We start from the raw sequence: 7,500 nt of genomic DNA on the forward strand, positions 1-7,500 counted from the left end.
AGCCGCGAGCAAACGACTCGGATCGGAGTGCCAAGTGGGCCACTTTTGGTAAGCAGAACTGGCGCTGTGGGATGAACCAAACGCCGAGTTAAGGCGCCCGAATCGACGCTCATGGGAAACCATGAAAGGCGTTGGTTGCTTAAGACAGCAGGACGGTGGCCATGGAAGTCGGAATCCGCTAAGGAGTGTGTAACAACTCACCTGCCGAAGCAACTAGCCCTGAAAATGGATGGCGCTGAAGCGTCGTGCCTATACTCGGCCGTCAGTCTGGCAGTCATGGCCGGTCCTTGCGGCCGGCCGCGAAGCCCTGACGAGTAGGAGGGTCGCGGCGGTGGGCGCAGAAGGGTCTGGGCGTGAGCCTGCCTGGAGCCGCCGTCGGTGCAGATCTTGGTGGTAGTAGCAAATACTCCAGCGAGGCCCTGGAGGGCTGACGCGGAGAAGGGTTTCGTGTGAACAGCCGTTGCACACGAGTCAGTCGATCCTAAGCCCTAGGAGAAATCCGATGTTGATGGGGGCCGTCATAGCATGATGCACTTTGTGCTGGCCCCCGTTGGGCGAAAGGGAATCCGGTTCCTATTCCGGAACCCGGCAGCGGAACCGATACAAGTCGGGCCCCTCTTTTAGAGATGCTCGTCGGGGTAACCCAAAAGGACCCGGAGACGCCGTCGGGAGATCGGGGAAGAGTTTTCTTTTCTGCATGAGCGTTCGAGTTCCCTGGAATCCTCTAGCAGGGAGATAGGGTTTGGAACGCGAAGAGCACCGCAGTTGCGGCGGTGTCCCGATCTTCCCCTCGGACCTTGAAAATCCGGGAGAGGGCCACGTGGAGGTGTCGCGCCGGTTCGTACCCATATCCGCAGCAGGTCTCCAAGGTGAAGAGCCTCTAGTCGATAGAATAATGTAGGTAAGGGAAGTCGGCAAATTGGATCCGTAACTTCGGGATAAGGATTGGCTCTGAGGATCGGGGCGTGTCGGGCTTGGTCGGGAAGTGGGTCAGCGCTAACGTGCCGGGCCTGGGCGAGGTGAGTGCCGTAGGGGTGCCGGTAAGTGCGGGCGTTTAGCGCGGGCGTGGTCTGCTCTCGCCGTTGGTTGGCCTCGTGCTGGCCGGCGGTGCAGGATGCGCGCGCCTGCGCGGCGTTCGCGCCCCGGTGCTTCAACCTGCGTGCAGGATCCGAGCTCGGTCCCGTGCCTTGGCCTCCCACGGATCTTCCTTGCTGCGAGGCCGCGTCCGCCTTAGCGTGCTCCTCCGGGGGCGCGCGGGTGCGCGGATTCTCTTCGGCCGCCATTCAACGATCAACTCAGAACTGGCACGGACTGGGGGAATCCGACTGTCTAATTAAAACAAAGCATTGCGATGGCCCTAGCGGGTGTTGACGCAATGTGATTTCTGCCCAGTGCTCTGAATGTCAACGTGAAGAAATTCAAGCAAGCGCGGGTAAACGGCGGGAGTAACTATGACTCTGAGCGAAAACGAGCTCGGCGTAGGTGGGAGTATTTTGTCTGCCAGCGTGCGTTCTCCAAAAACGCGGGGCGGTGCATTAATGGCATTCTAGACGGTACACTGCTCCACCAACCACCTACTATTCCTGGTCTGGTGGAGTATTGGAAAGATCTCTTCACCCGGCGCCCATCAGGCCGGGTTGACCGTCTGGATTGTCAGTTGTTACCGTCCCGCGCCGAGGTGCCCTTTCAACAGCTGTGGGCGCCCATCACGTTGGAGGACATTGCTGCAGCTCTCCCACCCCGTCGCTCCGCCGCGGGACCAGACGGGCTCACACCTGCCCAGCTCCGTCGTCTTCCCCGTGAGGTCCTTCTGAAAGTGTTAAACCTTTTCCTTTTGACCCGCCGTCTCCCATCCCGACTCCTCCAGGCCCGTACCTCCCTGCTGCCCAAGAAGGCCGCCCCAGCATCCCCCTCTGACTTCCGCCCGATCACAGTTTGCTCAGTCCTCGCCAGGGTCTTCCACAAGATCCTGGCGGGTCGGCTGATGCGGGCTTGTGTGTTGGACGGGCGTCAGCGGGCCTTCCTTCCTCAGGATGGGATGCTGCACAATTCATTCTTGTTGGACCTGGCGATGACTCAGGCCAGGGCGAACTGTAACTCCCTCTATGTTGCGTCCCTGGATGTGTCCAAGGCATTCGACTCTCTGGACCATGGTGCCCTGAGGCCTGCCCTGAGGGCTCATGGTCTGCCAGACGAGTTCATTGGATACATCCTGGGATGCTATGAGGATGGAGCGACGGTGATCTCTGGTTCGGGGAAGTCAATGGGTCCAGTGCGGCCTTCAAGGGGCGTTCGGCAGGGCGATCCTCTTTCCCCTATCCTGTTTAACCTTTCGCTGGACCTTATGCTTGCTCGCCTCCCAGATCATGTTGGTGCCAATGTAATGGGACGACGCCTGAATGCTGCCGCCTTCGCCGATGACCTCCTGCTGTTCGCTGAGACTAAGGGTGGTCTCCAGGACCTGATTGATACATCTATATCAGTCCTTGGAGACCTGGGTCTCCAGGTCAATCCTGGGAAGTGCTTTACTCTCGCACTCGCGGCCTCTGGTCGCGAGAAGAAAGTTAAGGTCGACAACACCACGACCTTCAAGGCTGGTTATACCACCCTTCCAGCCTTGGCAGTCGAGAGCACTTTCCGGTATCTTGGCCTGGAGTTCTCTACCAGCGGACGTAGCCTCTTCCATCCGAGGCGGGAGGTCGAGCGACAGCTAAGCGTCCTGTCCAAGGCACCACTGAAGCCCCAACAACGTCTTCACGCCCTGAGAACGGTGGTCCTGCCAGGGATCCACCATGGCCTGGCTCTGTCGAGGACCCGTCTTGGAGCTCTCTCCGCAGTGGACATCGCCATTCGCACAGCTTTAAGATCTTGGCTGTGCCTGCCAGCGGACACCCCTGTTGTGTACTTTCACGCCCCTGTCACATCTGGGGGCTTGGGAGTGCCATCAGCTCGCTGGCTTGGGCCTCTGCTGCGGCGGAATCGACTCGCCAACATCCGAGCTTTGGGAGTCCTATCAGACGGGTCGACAGATGACGTTCTCGGGCGTGAAATTGGGAGGTTGGAGCAGCAGCTACGGTGGCACGACGCGGACATACGGACAAGCAACCAGCTTGGCCGGATGTGGGCGGAGAGGCTGCACTCGTCGGTGGATGGCGCTGCCCTGAGGAAGTCTGCCCGAACACCAGGGCAACATAGCTGGGTGGATAACCCCCAGCACCCTATCAGTGGCCGCGACTTTATCTCCTGCCTGCGAACGCGTATAAATGCCCTTCCAACTCGGGCAAAGATGCAGCGCGGTCGTTCAGGTGACACCAACTGTAGGGCAGGCTGCGTCGCACGAGAAACCGCCAACCACGTTGTCCAGCACTGCTTTAGAAGCCATGACGCACGCATTAAGCGGCATAATGCCTTGGCAGCCTATGTTGCGCAAGGCCTTCGTCGCCGAGGCTTCGATATCCAACTGGAGCCTCACTTAAGAACAACTGAGGGCCTAAAGAAGCCGGACATCGTGGCGGTGCGGGGCGATGCAGCCCACGTTATCGATGCCCAAGTCGTTGGTGTCAACCTGGACGTCGATCTTTGCCACAAGGAGAAAGTCGCGGTCTATGACAGGGAAGCCGTTCATCAGGCAATAAAAAGACTTCACCCAGCAGTTCAGCGCATCACGACCACCTCGGCAACCATCTCGTGGAGGGGAGTGTGGTCACCGAATTCCGCACGAGATCTGCGAAGGCTGGGCTTTGTTAACCACCATTTTGCGGCTATGTCAACGCGGGTACTCGTCGGGACTGCGATGGCGGCAAGGCGTTTCGACTCTATGACTGCCACAAAAGGCACGATGCACCGGACTGGTGTTGGATGAGGGCCCAATCTGTGTCTCTCCGCGCTGCTGCCTGGCGCCTATCTCAGGCACAAACGCCATTTTATTCACGTGTAATTTTCCTGTCCTGTCTAGTGTTTGTTATGTCTCTGTGTCTTTTGTAAACCCATTGTATGGGTAATTTGCTTTCTCTGTGTATTCACATGTGAATAAAGACGGCTATATATAGCCAAATGCCTCGTCATCTAATTAGTGACGCGCATGAATGGATTAACGAGATTCCCGCTGTCCCTATCTACTAGCTCCGGCTGTCTCATACTAAGGGCCTGCAAGGTGTGCAGGCTCTGGGTTGGTAATAGGCAGTGTGGGGAAGGATGCGTCTCAAACAGCCTCTCCTTCTCAAGTGCCCTTACCCGCCTTCTAGAGGTGGAGCTGTTAAGCCTTCGGGCGACTGAAGGGCAGGGGCACGACGGTGTGCTGAACAACTTGTACACCGGTTCTGACAGGTGCATTTGCTGTGGTGGGATCTTGCCCCAAGTCGGCGAAGGTCACTCGCCTTGTCTTGGGCTCCGAGGCATGCTCTGCCAAGCCGGGGCGTGGTGACATGTCCCCGGTTAGGTTAGATGGGTCCAGACCTCTGAACGTCTGGGGGACCGGCCCGGCACCTGAGTAGGACCGGGTCCTTGGCCTTTGGTGGGAACCTGGGCTAGTAAGGGGCGAAGGACGGAGAGTGAATCCGCTCTCCCGGAATGCGGGTGGCATTCGCCGATAAGGGAGCGGGTGAAAACTATAGTGGTGTGGCTGTTGAAGAGGACTAGTGCGCTGTACCCACGGCGTGCTAAACCTGGCAGCTCAGTTATTGACAGCTCTTGGTCAAGGGGCGGGACCGGTGAGCGAGCTGCATGTAGCCTCCCCCCATGCCAGAGAGGCCGGTCCGGGGCAAGAGACGGGCCTCCATCTTTCACTCTCTTTGAATACGATAATGGCGGAAAATCAAGAGAGTGGTAATGTGTTAGATGCTTCCGAATCGGAAATCGAGATGAATTTGACAGTTGCTGAGCGACACTCGAAATTTTTGAAATTGCTGGACTCGAGTGTCAAAAATGGAAAGATCAGCAATGGTGCGATAAACCAGATAAGAGACTTCATTGCTAATTGGGCAATTGTTCACTCCCAGTTAGAGGGGAGAATATCAGAATTAGAAAAAGAAAATAAAAGGATTAGAAGTCAGCCTACTCGGACGTATGCTGCGGTTGCCAAAGCCCCTGTGGCCAAGGCGCCAACAGCAAAAGAGAAAATTGAACAGAACATCAAAAAAGTGGCACCCACGGTTTTTATAAAACCTAAACCTGGCGAAGACATCAAAGCTGCTAAGACAGCTTTCGAAAAGTGTGTTGATCCAAAGAAAGATAAAATCAGGATCAACAGTGTCCGTACCTCTAAGAATGTGCTGATAGTCGAGACGGCCTCGCCAGAAGACAGCCAAAAGATCTTAGGTAATAAACAACTAAGCGAGAAAGTTAGGTGTGAACCTCCACGAAAGCGTCGTCCACTTATGAGTCTATATGATGTACCTACATTTATGTCAGCGGACAGCCTACTTGATGCGATATATACGCAAAATTTTGACGTCTCAATGACTAGAAACGAGTTTGATGAAGAGTTCAAGCTCCGTTTTAAAGTAGGGCCTCGAGGAAAGCTGACTGTACATCATGTTGTGGAGGTTTCACCGAACTTATGGAAAGTATTAACGCGGGCTGGCCGGCTGTACGTCGGCTACTCAGCACTGAACATTAAAGATTACCTGGCAGTACCACGTTGTACAAAATGCCAGGACATAAACCATACCAATAAGTATTGTACAGAACCGAATATAATATGTGCCCACTGTGGCCTGGCTGGACATATTAGGAAAGATTGTCCTAACATGGACAAAGCAGCAACATGTGTACCATGTAAGAAACGGGGCCGTAAGTGTGGTGGACCAAAAGATTGTCCAACCCACCGAATGTTCTTAGATAGGCTTATCCAAAGAACAGATTACGGCGAAATTTAAAGTGGTACAAGTCAATGCCATGCGCAGCCAGATGGTTGCACATGAGCTACGGAAGGTAGCGGAACAAGAAGGAATAGATATACTTCTGATACAAGAACCGAACTCCTGTGCGGGTCGAGTCCCTGGTTTTCCCGCAACAGCACAGGTGGTTTCCTCGGGTGGGAACCCCATGAGTGCAATTATAATATTGAACAAAACTATTAAAACTACGATATTAAATCAGTTCTGTACTGAGCATATTATAGTTGTACAACTTAATTTGCTGTCTTACAGCATGTACGTTGTAAACGTCTACTGCCAATTCAGACATGACATCAAGATTTATCTTGATCAGCTGAATTGGATACTAAGAGTTTTAGCTGGGCAGGCTATAATTGTAGCTCTTGATGCTAATGCTAAGTCCCCACTCTGGCACAGTGATGTACAGGACGGAAGGGGTGCGGAGCTTGTTGATTTGATAATGGAAACGCACATGCATGTGCTAAACTTGCCTGGGTACCCCCCGACCTACTCAGGGAGGGCGGGTGCAACATCAAATATTGATGTCACACTAGCAAGCGAGAGGGCAGCACCCCACGTCCATAACTGGCAAGTAAGAGAACATCTAACTGTCAGTGATCACAACTGTATTACATTTGAAATAGCGTCGACCATCGTGGATGTGCCAGGTGAGTGGGTGGAACGGTACAACTATGCTCGGACAGACTGGGACCGACTCGTGCAGGTGTTCAGTCCTCCTGAGTTCGGGGAGGACATAGGTAATATTGATGAAGCTGTGGAGGAGCTTGTGAGCTCCGTGCAAACAGCCATCACACTATCTGTACCTCGAATAGCGAGATACATCTGCAGGGAGTCCACCCCGTGGACCCCTGAATTGACTGTGCTTAAACGATCGGTCAGAAGGGCTCGAAGCAACTACCAAAGGAGCTTTGCCCAAGACGAACGACAATACCACCTGCGTATTTATCGTCGTCTGAAGCAGAGATACAAGGATCAGTTAGACATTACAAGGCGCCAATCCTGGGAAAGATTTGTGAACGATCAGCTGGGAACAGACCCTTGGGGAGTTCCCTACAAAATCGTTCGAGAAAAAATTAGATCGCCCATGATGCTGTCTACGCTGCGTGCTGGGGATGGTGACACGACCAAGAATTGGGAAGAAACAGCAAGATTGCTGTTGGACACATTACTTCCAGATGATATCGAGGACCAGGACTCGCACGAGCAGCGAGAAATACGTCAGGCTCTCTCGATCCCGTATCTTAACGATACAAACGTGCGCCCTTTCTCAGCAGAGGAGGTAGAAGCAACCATCTACACCTTTGCAAGGAAGAAGGCGCCGGGTCCTGACGGGATCCCTGTGGAGATCTTACAGGGACTCGCACACTTGGTCGCCCCGGCATTAAGTCGTATTTACAGCGTCTGTTTACAAAGGGGCTATTATCCACTACAGTGGAAAACTGCGGAAGTAGTAATTATCAGGAAAGGCCCGGATAAAGATCCAACGGTGCCGAAATCCTATCGGCCTATCTGTCTGCTGGATGTAATGGGCAAAGCATTTGAGAAGTTGCTGGCTGACCGTCTTCAGAGTCATCGAACTCTGCATGGTATGAGTGATAGGCAG

The sequence above is a fragment of the Schistocerca americana genome, unplaced genomic scaffold (assembly GCF_021461395.2).
Source record: "Schistocerca americana isolate TAMUIC-IGC-003095 unplaced genomic scaffold, iqSchAmer2.1 HiC_scaffold_228, whole genome shotgun sequence".
Taxonomy (NCBI): Eukaryota; Metazoa; Arthropoda; class Insecta; order Orthoptera; family Acrididae; genus Schistocerca; species Schistocerca americana.